Raw genomic sequence first — 16,719 nt, 5'->3', positions numbered from 1 at the left:
CTGCGCCGCCGGTCCGTGAAAAACGTGCGGGCTGTACCGCGGTGAGACCTGTGCGCTCCCAAGTTCCAGCGCCTGAAGGAAAAATAGTTGCTGCTGTGCTGCAGGCAGGAGGCTGACAGCGGCGAGTGGGAGCACGTCCAGGTCCAAAGCTCGCGGCTGCGCGGCGCTCGGTGCGCCCTTGCAGCCCAGGGCCGGCCTTAGTCTGCTCATGGCAGCACTGGAGTTGCAGGACACGGCGGTCGGTGCTGAGAAGCTGATGAGACAGCTGCTTGCTTTCCAGGTGTTCTGTCTAGCTAGCTAAATGCCAGGTGGCTGAGGCATCCCAGGCACGTTTCTGGATCACAGAATCCTAGAATGGCCTGGGTTGAAAAGGACCACAATGATCATCTGGTTTCAACCCCCTGCTATGTGCAGGGTCACCAACCACCAGACCAGGCTGCCCAGAGCCACATCCAGCCTGGCCTGGATCATATTTTCTGCTTAGGGATTCAACATGTGCATGTCAAGGCCTGTGCAAAATTCGGGAGGTGAGAACCTCCCTCTTCATCAATGCAATCCACCCATATTATCTATTTGGACTTTATCTGCTCTAAAGCTGTCTGTTTAGACAATGAAAAGTTGCTGCAAACCATGGCATGTTCAGAGATGTACAAAGAGAATGGAAGAAGGTTCCTCTTAGAGCACATGGAGTGCGTGTTAATAGCCTTCAGTATTCTGAAGGCAGAATGTTTTGGTTTTGGGGAAGAGACCTACATGAGACATGGTATTTCTGATAGTCCAGATGCAAGTGAGTCATATGGAGGGTACAGTCAGAAAGAGGAAAGGTATTAGCTGCTGAGAATTTGTTTTCCTAGACCTGTTTAGTCACAGTAGGCTGATTCAGATGGCGAGGAGCAAGCAAGGGAAAGACAACCAAGAGGACATGGTTGGCTAGCGGGCTCATCTAATAGTTCTGAGATAGAGGGGCTAACTCCATGTAGGTGTGCTAAATAAAGCTGTCCAGAGCACCATGCGGAGTTCCATTTTACTCAATAAAAGTGCTGGTCTTTGCATGGACAGTGTTGCTGTTTTTGAGGTGTAAATATTTTTTCTGTGTATAATGCTGGTGTGTGGGGTGATAAGAATGAGTGTTTCATAGCATAGAAGAGACTTGCAAACAAGATGAGACTGTGTCTGGCTTACGGTATCTTATAAAGTTTATGCATGTTGGTGATGCTAAATAATTTTTGGAAAAAGATAAAATAGCACTTAAACAGGAAATGTCCAAAAGAGGCAGAAACTTAATATGTTCAATAAAAACTCAATTTCACATGGATAACCTTTTTCTGAGGCAAAATGCCATGCCTGTTTTTAGGAATCTGATGTGATTGTGTAGATAGACACAAGTTCTGACAAACAGTATGGTTTGTAGGAACTGGAAATAAAAAAAAAACCAAACTTTAGAATAAAACTAAGGAAGCCTCCCCTCAGAACCATAGAATCATAGAATGGCCTGAGCTGAAAAGGACCACAATGATCATCTGGATTCAACCCCCTGCTATGTGCAGGGCCACCAGAGGAGGTTTGCACTCAGCATTAGGATAAATTCCTTTATTGTGAGGGTGGGTGGCCAAACAATGGAATAGTCTTCCCAGAAAAGTGGTTGGTGTCCCATGGGTGCTCAGGAGCCCTTTGGGCAATGGCCTCCTCAGTATACTCTTAACTTTTACTGGCCTTGAAGTGGTTGGGCAGTTGGACTCAGTCTTTGTAGATCCCCACTGAGTGAACTGTGCTGATAGTCCAGCTTAACTGGGAAATAATATGTAACATTTGTTATGATTTCTTTGTTTTTCTGCCTTAGTTATTCACAGCCATCGTGAAGATTTGGGATACTTTTTCTCAAGCACCCAGTACGGTCTGCTGAGAGCTATGCTGAACTCCTGGTGGATTTGCACAGGCACAGTTTCTGTGTACAAAAAAAAAGGTGTGTACAAGGAAAAATCAACAGCAGAAGACTTCTTTTCCGTTCCATCCTCCCTAGCTTGGGAGGATTTTGTTCACCTCTCTGGTAGAGCTAACTGGAAGGGCACTGCCATTTCTTCCTTTGGTTGACTTTTCAGTACACTAAGAAGCCCAGTTCACATGGTTCAAATATTAGAGCAGGTGTTACCTGGCTGTGTAGCTGTTAATTGCAGTGTTACCTTTATCCTTAAAAAATCTGAGTAGAAGTTAGGAATAAGTGCATTGCCTTTTTTTGTTTGTTTTTAATAGATAAATGGCACAAGGATATTGTGACAAAAAAAGTGGATCATCTGTTGAAAGAATGTTTTAAAACTGTCTTATGTTTGTAACATGGTTCTCACGGCATTTTGCAGTGCAGTGCTAGCAGATGTGCGTTGTTTTGGAGTCTGTTGTCTTCTACAGTAATCAAGCCTTTAAGAGAATAAATGGCTACTGCCTGACAGCCTCCCATTTCAGTAATAGTATTTGTAATGAGGTGTTTCATTGCTTCTGAGAGAGTTTTTACAGTTTAAAATGTGTACAGAAGAAAGATATATTAAGCGTTTAGCATCTGACACTTTCTGATTTCTGGTGGTATGAGCATTGGCAGTAATTCCAGCACTTCCTTTCAGCTGTATGGCATTTTAGTGTGCTATGATTTATTGCAGTGATACAGAAATATTTCATATCCAAACTGCTCTAGTATATCATGTTATACAGGTAAAAAGAATTCTGGGCATGACATACATAATAATAATGTTTTATGGGTCTGTACGCACTTTCATCAACGTTAACTGCTTGACAGTTGCCAGAATGAAACTTGAAGTAAGTATTGTGTTCTGTAAGGCTGCTGCAGCTGAGCTTTTATCTTTATTTCCTTGCTTTGAAATGGGTTTGTGATTCTCAGACCTGAATGACTGGACGTGTGTCATCATTACAAGCCTCAGTCTCGGTCCGTATTGTTTTGGAAATCCACTGCAGTACTTCTCTTGAGTTCTGATGTAGAGCCATCAATATACACATATTATATATGTTATTATATATATTAAATATATATTAAATATATATGGTGGAGCCATATATTTAAAGCCAAGCTTTAATCCCATAAAGACTTAAGAAATGACACCACTTCATCTTACGCATTGTCTGTGTTATAATAAAGTTAAAAGCAGTAAAGTATCAGGGCAGTGGTGGTGGTGTATAGTTCTAAGAGACCACAGTTAAAAGACAGCAGTTTAAGGTCCACGAACTGTAAGTCACTATATATGGTCTTCATGAATAATGAAGAAATAAGTTTATGGGGAGTTTTGTTTGTATTTTTTTTTTGTCTTTTCCTTTATGTAACTTCAGAAAAATTGAGTGTATCGTGTCTGCCGTCTCTTCTATTAAATCACTTGTAAAATGGCTTAGACTTCTCCTGTCATCCGGTGCACTTATGCAAAATAAATGTGTCCTATGCTCTAGATAAGTGTCTTCCTTTCGGTGAATAGTTTTTAAGCTTTTTAAATTCTGTATCCAAGCACAATTTGAAGTGTCATCCTTTCCACTCTAATGGTCAAAGCATTTATTTAGGTGATAACTGGCAACGTGTTTTCAAAATATTACAGCTGGAGCCAGAACTGGTTTTGCTTTGAGCCCATTTGTTTACAGGATAGCATAGCTATCTATAATTACACATCTCACTGGAGTGAGCATTTAACACATAGTCATTCATTTGAGTCTGTTCTACATGCAGCCTGCAGTTGCTTAAAATTCTTTAGGGGAAAAAAAAGAGAGAGAGATGCTGTAGCAGTAATGTCTAGCTGTAAGAAGGTGTGCAGTTTTCTTTGTTTTCAAAGTAACAGAGTTAAAACTTAATAGCATCTCAGAATTATGGTGATTTTTTTTTTCTCTCTGATTATTACTTAGAATAAACATTCCAGTGCTCCAGACACTTTTGCACATCATTTGACTTTGGCTGTGGTCTCACTCTGTGGAAGTACTTACACCTGAACATCAGTACAGGAGTGTTAGAAGGATGAGCCTTTGTCAATGAGCTCCATTAATTACAATAGGGACCCACGAGATCGTGGAGTCCAGCTATTGGATCCACACAGGACCACTCGTAAATCAGTCCCTGTGTCTGTGAACGCTGTGATTATTTCTAGTCCAGTAGTGCCCAAAGGTGAAATTCAGGAGATGCGGTTTGCAGTTCTGGGCTCTAAAGAGAAAAGAGGAGGAATCCTTTAAAATCTGAATGAGAAGTTCAGAAAGTTGTGAAACAATGTTCTGTCTCATGACTGCGGTAAAGAATTGATCCAAATTTGCCATTTGCTTTCGAGACTTTTAGCTATTGTTAAATAATACTGAATAATTTTTTTTTTTTTTTTTTTTTTCATCATAGGGAAATGGGTCATTCACCTAGGAATGAGGCAGAATGTGGGTTCATTAATTGATTAGGAGGTAAAAAGCTCAGAATTAATATAGTAGGACTAACATACTCAGCGTTGAGAGAGCACACAGATGGGGTTGGAGACCACCTTCTTAACACCGGAGAGGACTGCAGCAGTGAAGAGGAAAAATGGGTCTTGCATCTGCTTAGGATGGAAGCGACAACAGTTTGTGTAATAACTTCTCCTGTGTAAGTAACAAAGAAAACAATCAGATGTTTAGAGAAATTTTATATGAAAAAAATGATAATGTTTAGAAAAGACTTTCTCAGAACCAGGGGTAAAGCTGTTTCAGAGATGGTTTTACAAGGACGAAAAATGTTGTTTGTTTGTTTCGAGATGAGTGAAATGTGAGGATAAATGATACTTTTCAGCTGATCTGGGAGCCTGCTGTGCTGACAGAAGTATGATGCTTCATTAGTACAGAAAATATGGCTTAGAAGATACAGAGAGATCAGATACATGTAATTTCAGGCTCTGGAGTTCAGCGTTGTTACTACAATGCTAGCAGTAGTATCTGACCAAGGACACCATCTGCCTAGTTTTTCATCTGGGACTCTCCTCAGTAAGATGCAGTGTTACCGTAAGGATGAATCCATTTGTCCTCTGACAGGGTGTGCTAGGAAAGCTGTCTCCAGCTGTCTGCACAGGTTTGGGGCCACTTTTTCATCTGTGTGCTTCCTTTTAATTCTGAAAGAGATTTCATATTTATGCATATTAGCTGTGTGTTTGTGTGGGCACTGTAGTGGTGTTGGTTAGCAGGTGTGTTGTGGTTGGGTATTGAAGCTCATCTGCTTTTCCTATCCATTATCTATTTGAAGTTGATTGTCCTATTTTAAACAATGTATTTTATAGAAATCCTACTAGATCATGTTTTCCAAATTCTTTTGGTATTTTAAAAGACCATTAACTTGTGTGAGCAATTATCTTTATCACAGGGCTTTATGTAGTGTTGGTAATACGTGGTAATGTGTGTTATTTTTGGGAAGGCGGTTCTTGTTAATTTGGAAATAACTCTGCTTTTCAGTTTTAGAGAGCTGTGCCAATGGCCATGGGATCCTTCATATTTAGAAGTCAGATGTCAACAGGTGATGGAAGGAGCTCAGCTTTACACTCCTGTTTCTAAAGAGGTCCCAAGAAAGCCAACAGAGGGAGAATCTGTGGGTTCCTCACTCCCTCTTCCCTTTGGGAAGGCAGGTTTCAGGCTCTGGGGAACTTTTCCATTGTGTTTTTAGACTTAGCAGCAGTAGGCTGCTGGAGAGTAGTGCTTTAAAGACCTTTTAAAAGTGTGAACAAACCCCCGTGCACCCTGAAGACTCTGCAAAGCGTTTTAAAAACAGAACTTCCTACATAGTACATTGAATATACATAATGGATGGAAGTGCAGTTGTCTGGAATGACAGTTTGCTTATACTGCTGTCACGTCTCAACATTTAATTTAACAAAAACTGATGCTAATGACATGTTCCACTTGCTATTTGTGTTCTCTGTATTTCCTATCTGGCAAAACTTTCGGCAGCCTTAGCTGTATTTGTTCTTAGTACATTCTCAGCAAATGTTACTGTGTTTTGTTTGGTTTTATTTTGTTTGCTGTTGTTTTGGTTTTTTTTTCCTTGTTTGTTGTTGTTTGTTTGTTTATAAATCATACATTGATACAAAGAACTGTAGCATGAAATAGAGCTGAATTTGTGACTGCGAGTAAAAGAAATTGGAATAAAGAGCTCAAGGATCAGATTAGTTTACATCCCTTTTCTGAGACATGCTTTCAGAATTATGACTTCACGTTGTTTTTTGTGCTGTGTTGCCTAGTGTAACTATAATGCCATTGAAACTTTTGTTACTCTCTCAGTCCTTAAACTGCATCATACTTTGTTGGATGCCATATTTTTCTATCTGGAAGCATATCTTCATTATGTGTTTTGGATGGCACATCTCACACAGTTGTGGTTGACAAAGTAATGGTCTGGATGGTGAAACAAATTACAGAATCTCATCTATATAATTTAATCCATTAAATTCTAGATAATCCTCATTAAGGACGCAAAAGCCTTACTTTGATTATTGTTTTCAAGTTTAAAATAGACTTTAGGGGATTCCACAAATGTTACCTGGAAGCTGATTTACTGGTGTCCAATTTTATGTCTCTTAAAATATGTCCCTAGTTTCTAGCAGAAGCAGAGAAGAGTAGAAACAGAGCAGATGTTTCTTTGATTGTATCTTGACATAGGGATATGTCAATGGTATTCTTAGAAATAGAGAGATTTTGGCTTGGCAGACTACTGGTGGCATTTTTCTTCTCATTAAAACTTCAGATTGATAAAGTCCATGTACTGCTCTGTTCTAAAATATTCAGGCTTTTTTAAACATTAGCATTCTTATCATTTCATTGGCACTGCAGGCTTCTAGGGAACTTGCTTTCTCCAGATCTCTTCCTTCATGTCTTTCCTTCCATCAGCCTGACAAGTGAGAAAAAATTCACCCCTAAGACTGCCAGTTGTGGTTGCTGCTCAAGGCAGGGGATTACACTGAATGCTTAAAATTCAGTTCCAGGAAGGCTTTTTCCTTTTTAGGGCTATGCCCTGTCTCCCTCTTAGTTGGCAGAAAACCCAGCACTTTCTTAGATTTAGCAATGTTTTGTGTCAGAATTCTCTAACTTCAGACAGCATTGCCAGGGAAGTGACAGCTTTATATGTATCCCTCTGTAAAAAAGCCTAGTGCTGTTGTAAATTCAGAGTTTATTCACAACTGTTGTGCTAACACATGCTATAAAGGCAGATTGATACATCATGTAACCTGCAAACTACTGTTTTCACACTTAGGATACCAATCTGAAAATCTGAACCAGTAAATCTTCTTAAACATGAAGACAGAATTTGGTCCTCGTTTCATAAACAAGTTGGCTATGTATACTATGTCTAATGCAGCAAATGTTCCTTGAAGGACAAACAATGTCATGCACAGCGAAAGTGTTATCCTTCAATGACATGGCTCGTAAATTATAATGTCATTAGGAACTCAGATTTAGAAAAGCAGAATGAGTGTTTGAAATGTAAATTAGAACTTGGATATTTTTCTGCCTCTTTAGCATTGTGTAAAGCCTGTTCTTACAGAGCAGCATTTGCCTCTGTCGAAGCAGGATATTCGAGCCCATGAATGGCATGTCTATGAAGCCTTCCAGCAGGGGTGTCCTTGTTGGCTGACCTTCCCTTCCACTGTTTTCCATCTGTGATGCTTCACCATTAACTGTATTTTCTTTCTGAATAGGATTTTTACATTTGGTGGTGTAGGATTTGTCCATTTTGCAGTCTGTAAGGATTGACTTGGCTAGGGATATTATTCTACCGAGACAAAGAGTGTCTACATGTATTCTTTTCTGCCAGAAGGTAAGAGCAGTAGAAGAGACATTTCACAGTTACCATCTGATTAAATGAAGCTTATCCACAGTTGTGTCTGAACCTCTTACCAGCTCAAAGATAGAGGCGATTGGTGCATCTGTGTTCAGACCTAGGACAGGCCACTGCGTGAGTGCAGATACTATCACAAGTCGTATTTCAGCCGTGGCACGAATGAGCAACATTGTCAAGTGTCCCACACCGATTGCTAGAGGAAAATAAGATGGCTGTGGCCTTCAGGTCAATTCATTAGAACGAACTTCTCAGTGAAAGCTGGAACGGGGAGTAGGTCATCTATGAGGGACAGCTAGGAAGGCAGGCATAAGTTCAGACTGCAGCAAGCTGGCATAAATATGAAGAAGAGGCTTCAGGTTTCCTTTCCACTGAATTTATGAGATTTATGAAAAGTGCCAGCACAGTAACTTATCACACTACCTTAGAGATCAACAGCTCAGCTGCAGCTCCATCTGTATTTTTCAACAGTTACCGTTGTGAGAGGAAGTGACGAGTCTTCTCTGGAGTTTATTCCAGCAATACAATGCCACCTGTGGTCCCTCTCTTCCAGGAGATACTATAATACATCAGGATGTAGACAAGAAGTCAAGTGCAGTTAGGTCATGCTGAATCACGGCAAAGTCAAAGTTGTGCTGTAGAACTACCTGCCTGAAATACTATTTCCAGCAGTAAGAAGATATCTGTGTCACTGTGTGAAGCCTGTATGAAATTGGATAATCAGGCAGCATCAGTATGCCATATATAACCTTCAGCTTGCCTCAAACCTGTGTCTTTTCCTGCTGCACAAGAACCTTATAAAGCCAGGTGTGAATTTTATTGATATCTTGAACAGGTCCCAGCTGTTTCAGATGGAGCTGGCTGGCCACTATAAGCCCATCAACCACTGAATTCGTATTCACCTTTACATCCCCTTTTCCAACAAGATCATCTCTAGTGTCATGAGTTTTCTCAGTGAGGTGGATGAGGTGGACAACAGTTATCCATCCCTAAGCCTGTTCTTCTGTAAGACCTGACAGTGTTCTCTGTATTTACCTGGCAGTGATGTCAGCAAAACATGTAAAAAAGTATTTAAAGCTATGCTGTCTTCTGACCTGAATAATCCCATGAATAATCACAGTTGCCATTAGTAATATCATGCATGTAATAGCTATAAAATCAAGTACATACTCAGGGCTCAGTCATAGAATCCTAGAATGCCTTGGGTTGGGAGGGACTGGAAGGATTCAGCAAGTTCCAGCTCCTGTGCTGCAGGTAGGGTTGCTATCTACTAGGTCAGGCACTAGATCAGATTGCCCAGGGCCCCATCCAACCCTGCCTTAAATGCCTCCAGGGATGGGGCACCCAGAACCTCTCTGGTCTACCTGTTCCAGCACCTCACCACTCCCTCAGTAAAGAACTTCCCCTCGACATCTAATCTAAATCTTCCCTCCTTTAGTGTAAAACCATTCCCCCTTGTCCTATCACTATTTACCCACGTAAAAAGTTGACTTTTCTCTTGTTTTGAACTCCATTTATATATTATGTGGATGCTCTGAGGTTTTCCTGCGGCCTTTTCTTCTCTAGGTTGAACAAGCGCAGTTCAGTCAGCCTGTCTCCATCGGAGAAGTGCTCCAGCCCTTGGATCATCCCTGTGGACCTCCTTCAGACCTTCAAAAGTTCCACATCTTCTCTATGTTGCAGGCCCCAGACTTAGATGCAGTACTTCAAATGAGGCCTCATGAGGGCAGAACAGATGGTGTCATCGCCTCTCTGTACCTGCTGGCCACTCCTCTTCTGATGGAGCCCAGGTTATCATTCATGCTGCAGGCACACACTGCTGGCTCATGTTTAGTTTTTCGTCAGTAGGGACCTCGAAGTGCTTCTCAGCAGGGCTACTCTCAAGGACCTCTCCTTGCAGTTTGTGCACATATCAGGGATTACCTTGACCCAAGTGCAAAACCTTGTACTATGTTGAACGTCATTATGTTCACAAGGGCCCACCTTTTGAGTTTATCAAAGTTCCTGTGGATGACTGTAAAGCCATCTCTGATACAGGCCCAACTAGAAGCTGTGGCAATTCCATTTCTTTCGCAGTGTTGGCTGTTGAAAAAAAAGAGGGTTTTGTATTTTGAGGATTTGTCTTTTGAAATGAACTAGGAACCTTACATACCACTTCAGAAAGTGTTGCAAGAAACTTTGAAAGAAACCTCTGAAAATGTAGCCCAGAGATGTGCGTGGGAATGGAGTAAGCAGGCTAACAGAGGCAATGAGTGTGTGGCCTGACTTCAGTTGTCATCAAAGCTGCCATTGATTTAAGGAGGCCTTAAGTTAGGTATGAAAGTCTGGTATGACGAGCTGCTTGGATGCCTAGCTGAAAGTAGTGCCACTATAGTTGACTATAGTTGACTATAGTCAACTACATCAAGTATTGTGTTCTAGACAATACACATCATTTTTCGCCCCATTTTATGATGAGTGTTATAATTTCTGTAGGACCCAGTGAACAGATTTTCTTTAGTTATACTTCAAATTGTTTATGATTATGCTAGTTTACTTCTTCACAGTCTAGTTTTCAAAGTTAAAATGAAGCTGAAGAATCCATGAGAAGATTAGCAGAAGATGTTTGTTTGTATGCCATTTTCCCCTAAGAGATTCCAAAAGCACACAAAGAAGAATGAAACAGTAAGAATAATTTACACTCAGCAATATATCTATCTATTTCCTTTTTCACTTGAAGTCAGAATGAAGATGTTAAAGTTTCCTGCTGATAACTCGTAGCAGTAACGGTTCTGTTAGGTGTAAGGATTCTTAGGTGTAAGGGGTGACATGAAATTCAGTTTTCAACTCAAAACTCTTGTTGAATAAAATACCTAAGACAGGTTTTTTTTTGTTTGTTTGTTTGTTTTTTTAGGAAGAAACAGGTTAAAAATGTACGAGGATGGATATGCTTTTTATTTTCAAGAAATATGTTCATGAGTCATGTAGACATAACCTTTTCCATGATTGTAATTTTAGACAGCTTATTTCCAGCACTTTCATTTCTGTTTAATACAGTCAGTGTTCTTGGCCTGGTGAAATTACGTTTTTACTTGTTGGTGTTCAACCACATAAATAATAGGAGTAGCAGTACAGAATTTTGTGAAAAACAGCGAAATAGGATACTCTTTGGAGGCCAAGGGACTTTTTTCTTTTGTTCTACAGGACTGAAGTGTTTGCTTCAGAAGGTGCCAGCTAAGAGTCACCTAAAGCTATTAATAGAACTGTCTTACCCTTCGCTCAACCTGTCGGAACAGAAGCCTGAGAGATCATGGAGTCACAGAACGGCCAGAGTTGGAAGGGCCCCTAAGGATCATCAAGTCCCAGGAGTTCCATAGATGCAGAACTGCTTTTGGAGTTCATCTGATTTTACTGTATCCATTTTCTCTTCCTGAATGTAAAGTCCAGGAGCCAAGAGCCATATTTGTTCACCAAGACAAATGTGGCCAAACGTTTTCATGGTTTCAGTCCAATGTGCAAACATAACGTATCTCCAGATACAGTGCTGTGATTATAGTATTACATCCAAAGATCATTCAAGCAGTGATTCCTATTGAATTTCAGGGGAAAAGAAAGAGGCAAAATATCAAGACCTTTTGTGTTTCTCAGAATTACTCACAAAACTTCTCTAGAGAAGATCTCTGTAGTAGATACAATTGAACAGAAAAGTAATAAATCTGAGTAGTCAATCACTTCAGAATCTGTAGCGATAACATGAGGCTCTCTTTTGTGTATATCATTCCTGCATGTATGCTGCTGAGGGTTAAAAAGTGAATGCTGTTGGTGAGAAGATTATTATCTCTGTAACTGAAGCTGTACCTTATTTTTCATTCTTTCATAGCCCACGCTCCTTAACATGCTTTTCCTTAAGGCCTTTTCTCTGGTAGTTGAAGAAGGGGACAGGTATGTATGTAAAAATCAGAGGAGATGGGCCCAGAGCATGGCCTCTGGCATGCTACTGTCAGCAAGGAAGATTGTGAGGAGCCAACCTGTGATACAACAAAAACAACAAGAAAAAAATGCAAAACTCCAAAGGGAGTCCTTGAGTCCTCATGGATGCAACAAGACTAGCCAGAGTCAGAAACATTACCTGTTGCACTCTGACAGTGACTTTCTGTGTTGTACCTACTCTGACTGGTGAGGCACTGGAACAGGTTGCCCAAGGAGGTTGTGGATGCCCCATCCCTGGAGGCATTCAAGGCCAGGCTGATGTGGCTCTGGACAGCCTGGTCTGGTGGTTGGCGACCCTGCACATACCAGGCGGTTGAAAACAGATGATCATTGTGGTCCTTTTCAACTCAGGCCATTCTAGGATTCTATGATTCTATTGTTCAGTCGTTGGTTGTGCAGGCTCGCACAATGTGGACTGAGATAAAAAGGCTAAGAGAGAGATACTTGGTAAATTGTGTTACTGTTTTCAGCCAAACATGCAGATAATCAAGCTAAAGCATGCAGCTGTGCTTACACAAGCACAGATCTTGCTAAAAACTTTGTTGCTGCCCAGCGTTTTTCTCCAGAAAATTTTTGCATTTTTCTCCTCTGTAGCATCATTAATTTATATTAAATGATATATCAAACCAGAAAAACAAGTTACTGTTTATCATCATTTTAATTTTAAAAAGTTTACTCTAACCCAGCTCTTTAATGCTAGAGTGGATGTTTGGAGCCCATTTCTCACTCCCCAGGATGAGGGAGGCATGGACATACTAACAAGAGTTCGATGTAGGACCATAAAAATGAGTTAGGGACCAGAGCACCTCTCTTGCAAGGGGAAGCTGAGAGAGTTGGAACAGAATGCTCAAGGGAGGATCTTGGCAGTAAGTACAAATACCCACAGCAAAGGTGGAAAGTGGACAGAGCCAGGCTCCTTTCAGGGATGGGACGAGAGGCAGTGGACACAAAGGGGAGCAAAGAGGTTCCTTCTGATACCAGGCAGCACTTCTGTGCCCTAGGGGTGACCGAGCCCTGGCACAGGCTGCCCAGAGGCTGCAGAGTCTCCTCCTTGTGCAGGTGTTCAGAAGCTGCCTGGATTAGTGCTGGGCACCCTGCTCTGCATGTCCCTGCTTCAGCACGGATTGGGCCACATGGACCCTGCCAGCCTTGACCATCCTCTGCTTCCATTAACCTGTTTTCACCACGAGTAAGAACTGCTGTCACCTGCTGCAAATGGCCCTTTATGTTGATAAAATACATTATAATGTGATTTCCCAGCGTGTCCAACTGTGCTGTATGATTCATCCACCAGAAGAAATACCAGAATTATTGCCATATGCACTCTGTCTTTAATCTTACAAAAATAAACACTAAAGCCATTGAGGGTGTAGCAAATTGCTCAGTTGCCCGAAATAGAACAAACAGTAATGTGTATCACCTTCTTCATCATGCAACAGTAACTGAAGTATTCTCTGCTAGTAATTAATACAGAAAAAAAAAAAAAAAGCATAAAAGAAAAGAAAGGCAAAACTTAATTGAAGGCAATTAAGAAAAGATTTTGCAACTTGCAGTTAAACCCCCAACTCTTAAATGTCTCAGTCTCAGAGTTAGCTCCAAGAACAACACTGTACTTCATGATCTAGCTGCTACAAACAGGACTTTCAGTGGATTTACCAAAGACCCAAAGTCTCTTTTCTTGAATTCAAGGGAACCAGCAAGGAAAACTGATTAACTTCTGGATCATATTCACTGAATGAGTTTCCACTGTGAAATTCATAAAATAAACAGCCTGAATGCTTCAATTCTGTGGCTACTACCAATTGGGGTTCATAAGATTACTTCACAGTTTTTCTCATGTTTTAAATGATGCTGTCATCCTTTTGCTTCATCCTCTCTGTAAGAATGTCACTCATTCACTGGGAGTTATTACTGCAATATGTGCAAAATGTGTACTTTGTGCAACAGGCTGTAACAGCAAAATAATATCTAGGACTCTTGGATCTTGGCCCCCAGAGTTGTGTATTTTGATAGAAAGATGCTCTTCTTGCATTGGAGAAAAAATTTGTCTTATGATGGTCTATAGGTTGCTGCTTGACTTTCTTTTCCAGGGTTAGGCATTCTGGTTATTTTAGTGTCAAAATAGAAACTAGACCAGAGGTGAAGCACAGAATCAAAATCTCTGTGAATATTAAAATTACAGGTTGTACAGTATTACAGAATCACAGGGGTCACAAGGGACCTTGAGAGATCATCGAGTCCAACAGCCCTGATAATGCCAGTTCCCTACAAAAGGCTGCATGGGTAGGTGTCCAGATGGACTGGTTTTTTCCCTTGTGTTTCATCACTCTTACACCTTTTTCCCATTTCATGTTGTGCTAACATCAGTTAAATACCCTTGAGCCATCCCACTTGAAGGCAAACAATACAAAATTGAAACTGTCCTGATGTGAGTTGTCACCTCAGAAGTGCCAGACATGTGGACAGTGCTCTATAAAGTCATCCTTTCTCCAGATGCTAGGAATGTGTTTTAATGGTGTGATCTCTATTTGCAGCTGACTGTAAAAGGCAGAGGTACTGGAAATGGGAGATTCCAATGTCCTAATTCTGTTCTGTAATCATAGAATCATAGAATTGCCCAGGTCACACCTATGTTTGTGTCCTGTAACAAACTAAGAAACACTCCACAAAGTGCACATGTATTTAGATGTTCACATTTGTTCCATTGATTTCAAAGAACTTTTTTATATCTGAAGTCTATGCCCATACTTACTCCATATAGGATCAAGGCCTACTTTTTTAACTGAGTTGGTTTTATCATTTGGAAGATCCTATAGGCTGTGTTAATGATATTCATTAGAGGCCTTGGAGAAAAACATTATAAAGGAGAAGCGCCACTATTTCTGTCTACTTGTTCTTAATGTTTATTCTTGGCCAAATCTCCCAAAAATGTAAATGTAAATGGAATAAATACTTCAATTATGTTTTTGATACCTTACCTTTCTATTCATTTTTAATTGAACATAATTGTTGGCCAGACAAGAGGCGTTTCCTGTTATCTTACCAATTACCTAGTGAAATTATTCTATGTATGTAACAGCTGAACCACTCTCATAATGTCCTGGAGGGCATAGCACTTCTGCAAACCCTTTTTTGGAAGACGTGCTCAAAAATGAGTGTTCTGGGCTGCAAGTTAATGCTGTTTGAGGACTCCTTGACTGTACACTCACAATTTTGGACCATATAAATTTGTACAGAGATGTTTCAAAACGAGCCAGATCTGCTTATTATTCCAACTTAATTGCTGAGCAGGCAGACTGCCCTACTCTTTTGTAAGTTTTTATTGCAAGGAAGCTGTCTAATCTGGCTCTTCCTCCACCAACAGAGCTTTTGTGAACTGTACACATTCTGCTTTGAGAACAAAATTAAGATCACTGGGAGTCAGCTGCCCTCTAGCAAACCTGCCAACACTAACAATTCCATAATTCCAAATACTGAGCCTGTCACAATTCTCAGGCTACAAACACTTTTGGCATTTAATGCTCCAAAGCCTCAGGGCACTATTATGTTTTGCCAGATCTTTGGTCTAAGTAGTTACAGTTTTTCTTAATTCTCTAATCCCTCTGGGTTCTCACGTTGTTAATCTTTCTTTGATGATGGAGAAATTCTTATTAATGACACAAAGTAAAACAATTGTCAGTCCAGTTTCAAAGAAGAAAAAGAATCTGTTAGCAGTAGAAGATCCAGCATGTTTTCCATCTAATATTCAATCATCATTCCTTTTTTCCTTTTTAGTGATTGTAACACGTTGCAACTGCAGTGATATCTTTCAAAGCAGGTATCTGGGCTTCCTCTATGGCTGGATCCTGTGAAACAATACTCTCAAGTGTTTATTTTGATCTTCATACCCTGAACTGATCATAAGTTTTTTTGGCTGTTGCTGCTTGACCTCTCTCTTTGGCATCATTTTGATCTTAATATAATATTAGGTCTCTTGGCAACACAGATTGAGATATATGACACACACAGTCATTATGCCTTTCTTTCTTTCTCTTTCTCTCACACATCTATTCACAAATACAGACACTCAAGGGTATCTTGTATGTAATATAACACAAAAAAGGCAAGTGGAAGTGCATTGATAGTTAATACTCATCTCTAGGTTGGATGTCAGGAGGAAGTTCTTTCCAGAGAGAGTGGTGAGGTGCTGGAACAGGCTGCCCAGAGAGGTTTTGGATGCCCTGTCCCTGGAGGTGTTCAAGGCCAGATTCAGTGAGGCTCTGGGCAGTCTGGTCTAGTATTAAATGTGGAGTTTGGTGGCCCTGCATGTGGCAGGGGGGTTGGAGATTCATGATCCTTGAGGTTCCTTCCAACCCTGGCCATTCTGTGATTCTGTGATTCTGCGCAATTCAGTCAATGGCTGCAACTCTGTTGCACACAGGAAAGTTAGCCTGTTACACTGGTAGCTGATTGGGGCACAGAAACCAAGATCTCAGCATTATTGGCCTGTGGCAAAAGGAGCATCATTACTGAAGTCCCTTAGCTTTTCAGCCATACTGTCTCAATCTATTTATATGGCATAGTTTGGTGGTCACTGATCAGGATATACGCAGGATTAGTTCCTGGTTTTTTTTAATCTCTGCCTGTCTCAGTGCAAATCTTGTCTGTTGGTTTGCAAAATGCTCAGTTCCACACCCATTTATTTATATATGACTGTCAATTGGGTGTTCATTTGCCCAGATGAACATTAACACTGCACACTCTGGTAGGCCTGGTTGGGTGTTCAGTATTTGGCCACTCAATTTCTCAGCACAGGCTCTCTTAGCATTGGTTCTTTGCTCAGCTCTTCCTGAAAGGTGAATGTAAGACATGTAAAGCTAAATCACTCATCTTCAGTTCCAGAAAAGAACTGCAGCTAGTTTCTGAGTTTGCATTCTTTAATGATGCTCCCATCTCAT

General features: G+C 40.7%; 2 long non-coding RNA genes across 2 annotated transcripts; both read left to right on the top strand.

The window, feature by feature from the left end:
- Nucleotides 1-18: 18 nt before the first annotated feature.
- Nucleotides 19-3,448, top strand: LOC146542378 (uncharacterized). The gene is made up of 2 exons (XR_014880662.1): nucleotides 19-280; nucleotides 1,841-3,448. It is a non-coding gene; the product is annotated as an uncharacterized LOC146542378 (long non-coding RNA).
- A 2,834-nt stretch (nucleotides 3,449-6,282) lies between these two features.
- Nucleotides 6,283-12,406, top strand: LOC146542377 (uncharacterized). Its single transcript, XR_014880661.1, has 3 exons — nucleotides 6,283-10,477; nucleotides 10,997-11,205; nucleotides 11,703-12,406. It is a non-coding gene; the product is annotated as an uncharacterized LOC146542377 (long non-coding RNA).
- The last annotated feature ends 4,313 nt before the right edge of the window (nucleotides 12,407-16,719 follow it).

Source organism: Meleagris gallopavo, chromosome Z, assembly GCF_905368555.1.
Source record: "Meleagris gallopavo chromosome Z, MGAL_WU_HG_1.1, whole genome shotgun sequence".
NCBI lineage: Eukaryota > Metazoa > Chordata > Aves > Galliformes > Phasianidae > Meleagris > Meleagris gallopavo.
This window is presented reverse-complemented; position numbering and strand designations above follow the sequence as displayed.